This window comes from Cryptomeria japonica, chromosome 5 (genome assembly GCF_030272615.1).
Source record: "Cryptomeria japonica chromosome 5, Sugi_1.0, whole genome shotgun sequence".
Lineage (NCBI taxonomy): Eukaryota > Viridiplantae > Streptophyta > Pinopsida > Cupressales > Cupressaceae > Cryptomeria > Cryptomeria japonica.
Genome location: NC_081409.1, coordinates 536,131,244 through 536,143,315, shown reverse-complemented (window position 1 = coordinate 536,143,315; position 12,072 = coordinate 536,131,244).

The following is a 12,072-nucleotide window of genomic DNA, read 5'->3' as shown; positions in this document are numbered from 1 at the left end:
ATATGAAGCTCAATTGCATAGATCTAAGAATTACATGAAATCATACCCAAACCCTTAGGGGGAGGTACAATCCAATCATTAGTTGTCGATTCCCTATCATCCTCCAACATCCCTTGAAGCTTCCATCATGATGAATAAATGTTGATGAAGACTTAAATATGGTTGATGTTTCCTTGAATTTGTAGATCTAGAACTTCACATAAAGTAGGTCCTTCACATCATAAAGATATCTTGAGTTTTTCATAATTGATTGATTGTCACAAATGAAGAAGTTAACTTGCTTATATATAAAATTCAAAATTTAAATTGATAAAAACCTGACTTAGAATTATTATTTTTTTGCATCAAGGATAGTTCTAGAAATGACAAGACCGATTCTTTATCTTCCTGAAATTTTAGCCAAAAAGTACCAGTCAATGTTGTTAGACAACATTAGCCCAACAAAATAGGCCCAAATTTGTAAGGTCTCAAGATAATAGGATCTCAATTCCATAACTATAAATTATATGAAAATTTATGATTTTTAAGTGGGGGAAAAGTTGTTTTGAAATTTGAAATGGGGTAGGGCTTATAATAAATTAAAATGATGAAAAATAAAGGCCACACCTAAAATTAAGGGCCCAAATAATAACGAGATTTAAATTAAGAAAGGACACACATTCTTGAGTTAAACATTAATTTAATGCTAGAAACGGTCCTATAATGCATAGAGTGAAAACCACCAAATTGAGTGCTAGGAGAGTGTGAAATTGGACTCCATAATTAAAGGAGTACAATTTACAACTCTACACTTTTATCATCTATCCTCATCTCTCTGGCATCTTTTCAACCATTTCAAGAGAAAACTTGTGCTCTTCCCACCTACTTGTCCTGTCGAAGGGCGAAATATCATCCCTTCCAGACACTTCTTCAAATGACTACAACATCTTGCCTAATCGAACCATTTTCTTCCAATTGCTATATTTTAATATTCTTTGAAATGATGCCACATAATAATTGTGTCGACTTGAATTTCATCATCAAAATGCTACCTGCAACATGTTAGTTTCACAAAATACAAAGGAAATGCTACAGGAAATCCAAAATCAACCAATGAAACTGCATGAAATACATATAACATAAAAATACTATTTTTAGCTTCATGATTTAAGTCTCATTATGTCCTAACTCCACTGTTCCTGGTTGCAGATGGTGTGCTCTCAGACAAGAACTGATAGCTTCCAAGATGGCATATCAAGAATGGACTGATAATTGATAGTTAACCGATACTATCTTATGCAATGCTAAATGACTATGCTAAATGATTATACTAAATTATTATGCTATTTGATTCAAGATTAAAACTCACAGATGCATAAGTTTTCACAAATGATTAGCTTGCAAACTCACTTGAAAACTAACTCTTGATTTTTCAAACTTTGAGAGGATAAGATGATGTGGCTCAGATCAATGGTCATGATCAGATCTACAGATTTGGATGGTTGTGAGCAAAGGTGAAGGTTGAGAGAAAGGGGGAAGGAGAAGACAAGTGTCACTCATCTCACCTTGACTGGGTTGCTGACTAAGGGAATCTAGGGATGGTTGGAGAAAATTAAGGCATGAGAGGACAAGTGGACTCAAGTCCTTCCGAAGATGTAGGGATGTTGGAGAGAATATAGAAGGAGGTTATGAAATATGTGTACATACACAATATTTCATTAAATTTGGAGGTTGGAGATAAATGATGAATTAATATTTAAGAAATATTAATTTCTTTAGCCACATGATGGATGAGTTGGAAAAGGGAAGATGAAGTGGAGATGGACAGTGAGTTGGAAATGAAATTAAATAATTTAGGAAATCATTTAATATTTTGAGACTATAGGATAGAAGAATAATCATTAGATATTAGATATTCAAATGATTGAAGGAGATAATTAAATATTAGATATTTAATTAATTAGAGGAATAAAATAGATGAATTAATTAATAAAGTGTTTCAATTAAATTAATTAATAGAAAGACATGAAAAATGAATTAAATAAATTAATCTTTTCAAATTAACTATTTAATAGAAGAATAATTATTAAATAAATTAAAATATTTATTTAATTGCTCATAGCCATTTTTATGTGTATACATTTTGCTCCTCTTTGAAATGATGTCAAGACAACATTGTTCCAAAGATTAAATCATCTCGATAGTGTGCCTGATAAAGATAAAAAAATCCTGATTGTGTGCCCCAGATACTGATTTTTGGATATGTATTTGATGATGATGCCCCCTCGAGAGATCGTTTGTGCATTAAAGACATGGATGATCTATCGATAGAAGAAGAATGTTATATGAAAGATAGATGAGTGAATAGATTGCAGATTGATCAGATGAATTAGATTGATAAGATTGATTGGATTGAGATCAAGTCTGGTTTTAGGAAGGACACATCCCGTATAAGACAAAAGATGATCAAAATGTTTGGTTTCAGGAAAGATACATCCTGTATAAGACATGATAGATGATCAAAAACTTTTGGTTTCAGGAAAGATTCATCTTGTATAAGACCTAATAGATGATAGTTGAATGAATGATGAAGATATTAAATTGAAGAATGATTCCATTGGATGATGATGTTGGTGCAGGTGTTGTAGGTGATCCATGTGTTAGACCCACAGGCTCAAGAGGTAGTCATGATACTTGACTTGATTTGTATTGATGAGGCACTTGTATTTTTTATCTAATACCATTGTATACTTGGACTTTTATTGTTTTATGATGATCTATATACAAACATGGACTCTATATGATGATCTTTGATTATGCATGTTACTCTATATGATGATGTTCTATATGCATGTTATATGGATGTAGTGATTAGAAGAATGATGTTATGATCTTTTTTCTTTCTTTTCCTTATGATTATGATCTATATGATGTAATGATAAATGTTTTTGATTTTTGATTTTTACGACCTTGGATGCAAATGAAAATGATTACTAACTTAAATATATGAATGAAATGATCTATATGGGAATGCAAATGAATGATTGATTTTTGTTTTTGATGCACATGGATGCAAATGAAAATGAAGTGAAAATGCAAATGTTTTATTTTATATGCAAATAATGATGAATGAATCTAAGTGCAAAGATGCAACTAAATGAGCTTAAAATGGAACTAAAATGAGAATGATCTTAATGCAAATAATAATGATGATTACTATATGATTAATGAAATGCACTTAATTGAATGCAAACTAATGCAAATTTTTGAAATGATTCTAAAAATGAATGCACCTATAATGATCAAATGCAAATTGTTTTTTTGTTTGTCCAAGTATACTCAATCTTTATTCGTTGACCGTTGATTTCTGAATGAAATGAGATGCTTATAATGCAATTGACAATGAATACTTATAATGCAGATGAATAATGAACTAATCTAAAATGATCTAACTAAAAATTATACTGCCATTCTTCATATGCTTGCCTTGTAACAGTGCTTGATTTCATCATTGAGCTTTAAAATGTTGTAATAAAATACAAGCAACTTGACATAACAATCCAAGATGACCTGAGTATTTCTTACATGGATTTTGATATAACAAGTTAATACAAGCAACTTGATATAATGAGTCAAGTTGACCTAAGTATTGCTTGCAGAATAGACAAGGATTATCTCCTTTCATGCATGACTTGGAACGTCCTCCTTGAGCTTTTGCCAATCATATCCTTAGACAAGTACATACCTTAATAAGAGATAAACCACAGACAACAATCAAAGAAAAATAATTATGCCCCATCATAGCTTCTCTAGTCATGGACATCCTTGAGTCGCATAGAGTACATGATTAGCAATAAAATCAAGATATAAACACTGAATCTTGTATGTCATTCACATGTTCTAATGGTCATTAACTGATATAATCATCTTGATGAATGATCTTGGATAATCCTTTATTACTTGCTGGTTGATTCTTCATTTTCTGAGTTTCACGATTTAGTTGTCATAAGATGCCTTGATCTTCATTTCTTTGTTGCTCATTATATGTTTCAAAACCCTAGGTGTTTTTGGTTTTTCTAAGTTTTCCGAATGTTTTGAATTTTCAAAGATTCAAAAGATCACCTTAGCAAAAGGAATTAGGATTTTGCCCCGAGCGGAAACAAAAATTTATTATGGATGTACGAATAATGATCAAGATCCAAACCATCACGGGATACTAATCCAGATTGACTGATTTTGATAAAATCTAAAATAGTGTCTACGACAAGTATGTCAAAGATTGATAATTGTTGGTAAGTTGCATATTTTCTGCTAATGATTTGAAGCAATGGATGTGAAAGATGGAATGGATAAGCTAGGAAGTGATAGATTGGATATGATGGAGTGGATAGGTGCGCAAAGCGATCTCATAGATGAAAGGACTCACTTTTTAGATAGCGCCTATCTACCAGGTTTTCACCATTTAAATTTATTACATATTTTGATTTGTTTTTGATTTTTTTGTCTTTCCTAATTTTTGAGAGATGAAACATGTCATGCCATCAATTGATAAAGATAAGACTACCCAGAACAAAATCCAGCAGTCATACTGATCTATTTCATTGTTTTAATTTATTCGATTATTGATAAGAATGTCTGGTTTCAAAGAGTGAGTACCCCATGTAAGATCGATTTGTCTGGTTTTGAGTGTACCTATCCCTGTGTAAGACATGTTGATGTTGATAGATTTTGACTGATGAATTGATTAACAAGACATGTGATCAGTTTGATTGCAGACTTCGAGAGTTTTCCTATTTTTTGTTTTGATGGATGGGCCATGCTTTGATTTTCAATTTTGTTCTTTTGATATTTTTTTTTATTTTTAGTTTTTGAGATTTTTTTTGAGGTTTTTTTTTTTTGAGGTTTTTGGATTAAAAGAAATGTATAGAAAGACAAGGAATGGATGAATAGATGACTGAACCATTGAGGTAGAAATGGATAGGAGAAAGATGAAAGTATCTTATGAGGAGACACATCAAGAGCTTCTTAAAATCATGGTTTTGTCCTTAGTTTTGGTCAAGATCAAGGATGGAAAAGGAGATATGGATGGAGATAGGATATGGATAGGAGAAACAAGATCATAGATAGTGATAGACGATGGAAGAAATGAATAGTTAGAATATATGGTATAGATTATCATGAAGCAAGATCATAGATAGCACTGGATGAATTTAGATAGGGTAATGGATATTGGAGGAGGATAATGGGAGATGCGGTATGATGAATAGAGTGGATGAAACTTTGACCCTAAGTATAGAGGTCTTTATTTGTAAAGAGGTGATATTTAATATTATCATAATATTTAGCACCACATGAATAAGTGTTCCTGAAATTTTCAAAGATAGAGACCCAAACCACACTTAGAACCTCCGAAAAATCCAACCAAACATATCTAGAAACTAGGAAGTAGACTCAAAAGGGAAGAAGAATCCCAAACTAGATCAAGGTACTTAATCTTTTATTACCCATGTGTGTGCAATTGGGTTCATTCTGGCTCATATGATCATTGTAATCTTCAGAATCCAATGTGGCTAGCTACATGAGCTACCCTGACTTTAAAAGCATCCTAGATAGAGCCTTGCTACTAGAAAGAATCCATAGCTCCAATGAGGTTATCACTGTAATATCACAAATATTGCTCCATTTCCAACCAAGCGTCCATAACCCTGATGGAGTTACTCGCATATTCCCATAGCCAATCTTTTTATATTTCATTTTTTTTTCTTTTCTTTTCTGGATATTTTTTTTCCTGGTCATGCTTTGGATCTTTTGATATTGTCTTTTTCTTTTCTTATTTTGGTTGCATTGGCTTGTAAGTAATGAAAATTACATGGGTCTAATAATTACAGTGGCGTTGAAGCAAGATTTTAGATTTTTCACTAGCCATGTCTTCGACTAAGAGATCACAATGATTTAAAACAATTGATTAAGTGTATGAGATATAGTAATCAAAAGATGTTGGTACCAAGATACGATAAGTGGTTCTTTTCTGGATTGAGTGTGTATCCCAACCAAAAGATAATGTTAAAGAGGAACAACCTTAGATTCTAAAGTGTATCATGAATAGATATCTAGGAAAAGGATTGAACATGAGATTCGAGCATGGGAAAGCATGTGACAAAATGACACATGCATATTTAACAAATGATGAATTTATGCAAAGGATTGAATGAAAGGGATGGAAGGATAGAAAAGAGGTGTTGGATAATAGATAGAATGTTTGAAGAATTGAGTGAGGATAGATGGAAATGTATTCAAGATGAGTGTTGGTACACAAACTGAGAAGTGATGAAGATATGGAGGAAAATTGAATTTTGGGGCAAAAGAACCCAAAATAGATAAAGGAAATGATGGAAGAATAGTTTTGAAAAGATTGCTTAGATAGATGTTTGAAAGAAGTTCAAAGATGTGTGCCTTTGTTGATCTTTCTTATGGATCATTTGAGGTGATGGAATGATGGATGGAGGGAAGAAAGGACCCAATATGGATGGAAGGGATGGAGAGTTTTAATTTGGAATGAAAGGACCTAAAATGGATTTGGAGGAAGAAGAGTTTGACTTTGGAATGAAAGGACCTAAAATGGATTTGGAGGATGAAGAGTTTGACTTTGGAATGAACAGACCAAAAATGGATTTGGAGGATGAAGAGTTTGAATTTGGAATGAACGAACCTAAAATGGATTTGGAGGATGAAGAGTTTGACTTTGGAATGAAAGGACCTAAAATGGATTTGGAGGATGAAGAGATTCCTTGATCTTGATCTTGACTTGGAGTAGGATCATTTGAGTTTGTGCTTTTCTCTTGATTTTGAATTAGATTAGTGAAGGAGATGGAAGGGATATCATGCTCTTTCTTAGGAGGTGGATGTTGAATGGGACTCTTCTCTTGAGATAAAAGGAGATGATCGTGGATGGAATACCAGAATTTTAGGGGATCATCATAAGATTATTGATAGGTAGGATCTTGATCAAAAAGGGGATTAGATTGGAGAGCCATGATATCTTGATCTTGATTTAGGCTAGGACTCATTTCCTTTGAATAACCTTCTTCTTTTTCAAGTGACAAGGGATGGTCACATGAGTGATCAAAGTTTCAGTTTAGATAGGTTGATATTATTGACTTGATGGATACTTCGTTTTGGATATTCAAACTCACTAAGTCGAATAGAGGGTTTGTTGAATAGGCCCCTATGACAAAGTACGTCAAATGATATGGATAAAGTCTCTTGATATGAAAACTTGATTTGACTAACTTGAATACCTAGCTAGGTATTGTTGTCATTGAGATAGTTGGATTATAAACTCTTGATCACTTGGTTTGATATTCCTCTAATCTTGTTGGATGAAAGTCTTTCCTAAAGATAGTTTGAAAATTTGATAACCACCTCAAAAAAAAGTGCTTTGTTGGATTTGGAAATTCTTCTCTCTCTAAGGTTGCTCTTTGTTCTTTGTTTTGAATTGATTGTTGTATTGGTTGATTTGCAAGATATTTCAATGTTCATAACAAGAAGACATGGCACACTTGAAGACAATGATCATCCCTATGCTAAACATTGTGTATTTTTTGTGAGAATATTTTCAAATCCCCAATGTTTTCACTGGTTTGATTTACAATAAAGGACACATCAGATAGACACTTTATTCAAAGGTCATCAACAATATCATAGCCCACTAGTCTTGATACTCCATCAGCTCAAATAGCCTTGTCACCCCCTAGAGGGTACCCATTTTTTTGCCTTTTTCTAGAAGTTAACCCAAAGAGAATTGCTCCTCAATTGAGTAGTTATCTTGGGAGGTATATGGTGAGTAATCTTGGGGGCAGATTCTTCCCCACCCTTGCACTATGATATTGCCAATGTATGGCAACTGACTCGGCTCAAAGCTTCTACTTCTATGATTCGTAGTAAGGATTTCGTTCGGCATGGAAAATGATAAACTCATTTAAGAGGCTTCCCAACCTTTAGAACAAAGGCTTTTTGCATAACAAGGATACTAGGAGAAGGCTATCAAATACACATGTCTGTTGGAGGGGATTTTCATCAGCCTCCACATTTTATTATAATGGGTTGGTAAACTTGGTGATAAAGTTGTTGCCCACTTGGGTTGTACCCTTCATACTACCCCTTTTGAGGCTTTAGGAAGGCAGGCCCTCTAAATGATTTAATTGCTTGAAAGTAAAGAAAGCATAAAAGAGTGGGTTTGGCTTTTTTATCACCCAATTAAGGGGAGAGCATATGCCTACCACTTTCAAGACATGGAGTATAAGTCTTCTTTTTAACCTTACATAGCAATGTGATTTATCCTCTATTTGGAGATGTTGCTCCAACAAGCATGGTGTTTATTTTAGCCCCACATAGCAAATGATTTTCTAAACTAGGAATTGGAAATCCTGGTCAACAAAATAAAAATCGTTGCAAAAAAATAGCTTGCTTTGTAAGAATGGACAAGTTGATTGTTCTTTTTAACTTGCAAAAAAAATAAGATTGATTGCGCTTTTAACCTTTGCAAGAAAATGAAAGATTGTTGTTCTTTTTAGAGCCCAAATTTTGAGGTGTGAATCCCAACTTTGCAAGAAAGTAAATGTTTGTTTTGTTGTTCTTTTTACCTTGCAAATGTGATTATTTTTAGAGCCCAAAAACAAGTGAGGTACTTTTTATAACACCCAATTGAAAAATGAATTTCTTTTTACCCAAAAGGAAGTATGAGTTATTTTTAACCAACTTTGAAAAAGCTAGAAAAGAAATCACTAAATCCTAACTTAACTCCTCCAAATCTGCAAGAAACTGTTAGAAACTTGCAATAAAAAAGAAGTTGGTGAAGATCCAAAACCTTAGGTGGGCTTCCACAAGCATAATTTTAAATTGTGGTTACAAATTTTTCACTCCTGGTCCTGAAATGCCCTGAAATTTGACTAAGTCTAAAATTTGGAGGATCTTCCAAAAACTAGATTTTGTATTATAACTCCTAGAGTTCTGAAACCCCTCTCAAACATCCTGACAATATATATAGAATATAACTTAAAGTATCACTTATACTTAAATGATATATTCCATATATATTATTCTTACACAAGCCTAATTTCAAGATTTGATTACAAATTTTGCACTTTGTTTCAAATGCGCTATCTTAGAGAACATATGCACTAAAATAGTTATCAAATGTGCTAACCTGCGTTACAAAAGTGCTAACCTATGTTCACAAGCACTAACCTATGTTACAGAAGCACTAACCTATGTGACAAAAGTGCTAACCAATGTTAGAAAGGTGCTAACCTACTGTTTGAATGCGTGAATTCATTATTAAAAGTGCTATTCTATTAAAAACAGACGCTAACCTAAGTGATAAAAGTGCTAACTGACTGAACAAATGCACTGTCAAATTTCACAGTGATTTTGAAAGAATAAGACAGGATATTAGAAAAGGAAAGTTCAAGGTTTGAGCCCCATGGTGGGCGCCAAAATGTGTCGACTTGAATTTCATCATCAAAATGCTACCTGCAACAAATTAGTTTCACAAAATACAAAGGAAATGCTACAGGAAATTTAAACTCAACCAATGAAACTACATGAAATACATATGAAATAAAAATACTAATATTACCTTCATGGTTTATGTCTCATTGTGTCCTAACTCCACTGTTCCTGGTTGCAGATGGTGTGCTCTCAGACAAGCACTGATAGCTTCCAAGATGACATATGAAGAATGGACTGATAACTGATAGTTCACTAATGCTATGATATGCAATGCTAAATAACTATGCTAAAATGATTATGCTAAAATTCTAATTGCTTCAAGATTAAAACTCATAGATGCATAAGTTTCACAAATGATTAGCCTGCAAATTCACTTGAAGTCTAACTCTTTCTCAACTCAAACTCTGAATTTTATAGACTTTGAGAGGATAAGATGATGTGGCTCAGATCAACGGTCATGATGAGATCTATAGATTTGGATGGCTGTGAGCAAAGGTGAAGGTTGAGAGAAAGGGGGAAGGAGAAGACAAGTGTCACTCATCTCACCTTGACTGGGTTGCTGACTAAGGGAATCTAGGGATGGTTGGAGAAAATTTAGGCATGAGAGGACAAGTGGACTCAAATCCTTCCTAAGATGTAGGGATGTTGCAAAGAATATAGAAGGAGGTTATGAAATATGTGTACATACACAATATTTCATTAAATTTGGAGGTTGGAGATAAATGATGAATTAATATATAAGAAATATTAATTTCCTTAGCCACATGATGGATGAGTTGGAAAAAGGAAGATGAAGTGGAGATGGAAGGTGATTTGGAAATGAAATTAAATAATTTAGGAAATCATTTAATATTTTGAGACTACAGGATAAAAGAATAATCATTAGATATTAGATATTTGAATGATTGAAGGAGATAATTAATTATTAGATATTTAATTAATTAGAGGAATAAAATAGATGAATTAATTAATAAAATATTTTAATTAAACTAATTAATAGAAAGACATGAAATGAATTAAATAAATTAATCTTTTCAAATTAACTATTTAATAGAAGAATAATTATTAAATAAATATAAAATATTTATTTAATTACACATAGCCATTTTTATGTGTATACAATAATATCATCTCAAAGAGTGGAAAAATGTGGAAACTTCAAATTATCAACTCATTAACCTACTTTTATCAATTGGCAAATAATTAAAAATATGTTAATTTCATTTTACCTTTAATCTTTATTCCTTTTTTAAAAGTCATCCTTTTCTTTTGACCCTTGATACCCTAAAGAGGTAACAACCTTGACTCTTCCCTACACAAAGCTATTGAATTTTATGTTTAGGAATCAAATTTTGTGCTTCCCTTATACTTTTGTGAGATATTAGAGTTCATGTTTGCATTTTGATGATGTTTTGATTGTCATTGATGGACAAACGCTTTCTTGATGTATGAGTTATGCTCAACCGGTAATTGTTCCAACCAAGATTGTGTATTATTGAATTTAGACTATCAGTATTTTGCAGAAGATGGTTTACCGGTCACAGATTGACTGAATATCCCAAGCGGTATGAAGAGCCCAAGCGGTTTGAGGATCTCAAGCGGTACGAAGGACCCAAGCAGTAGTTAACTTTTGATCGGAACACTACGATCTTCCAGTCTTCATTTTTGACAATCGGTAATCTATATATTGTATTAACCGGTATATATCTGTGATGAGTTACCAACTAGTATTACTGTAATGTGTGATGAGTTATCATCTACCGACTCTTTGGCGGTGTGTTTTTGTTGCGTTACCAAATGTGTCTAGATGCATTGTACCTAGGAACTTGTAGTCTAATTCTATTAGACCGACATGAAATCAGATTCCTTTATAAGGACATCATGTCTAGGGTTTGCGAGTGTGAGATATAGAATAGAAAAGGTTATGTGCGATCATTGAAGAGAAGATTAGGTCTATGTGAAGAGATAGAGTGTGTGAGATATAGAATAGAGGAGGTTATGTGCAATCATTGAAGAGAAGATTAGGTCTGTGTGAAGAGATATTGAAGACTAAAGTAATGCTGAAATGCATTAACAAGGAGCTGTCAAGGATTCAATTAAGCATACTGTGCTAGCATCTAGATCATTCACTTGTTGATTACTCACATCTTTGACAAGTCTAAAGCCCTTAACCGGGTAGGCTCAGCAAAGCCTTTGTAAATCCTCTAACAAGGTGGTTCACAACTGTGGATCTTAAATCCTATAACGGGTAGTCTTTAACAGGACTTATCTCCTAACAGAGATCTATATTCCTAACAGGATTTGTTCTGGTGAAGAATACTATATGACCTTAACCGGTCTGGTTACTATTCTGCAAATAGTTACTTGTGAGTTTCTGCTCACTGTGGTTTTTCCCATTTGGGTTTCCATGTCAAATATCTTGTGTTATGGTGATTGTGCTCTTGTGGGTGAATGCTTTATTTTCTATTTGGTTTCCATTTATCCTAACCAGTTTATTAGTGAATCTGCTACACCATTTATGTACTAAACTATTTAAAAGTCTGCTTACAGTATTTTTTGGCATACTAATTCACCCCCCCTCTT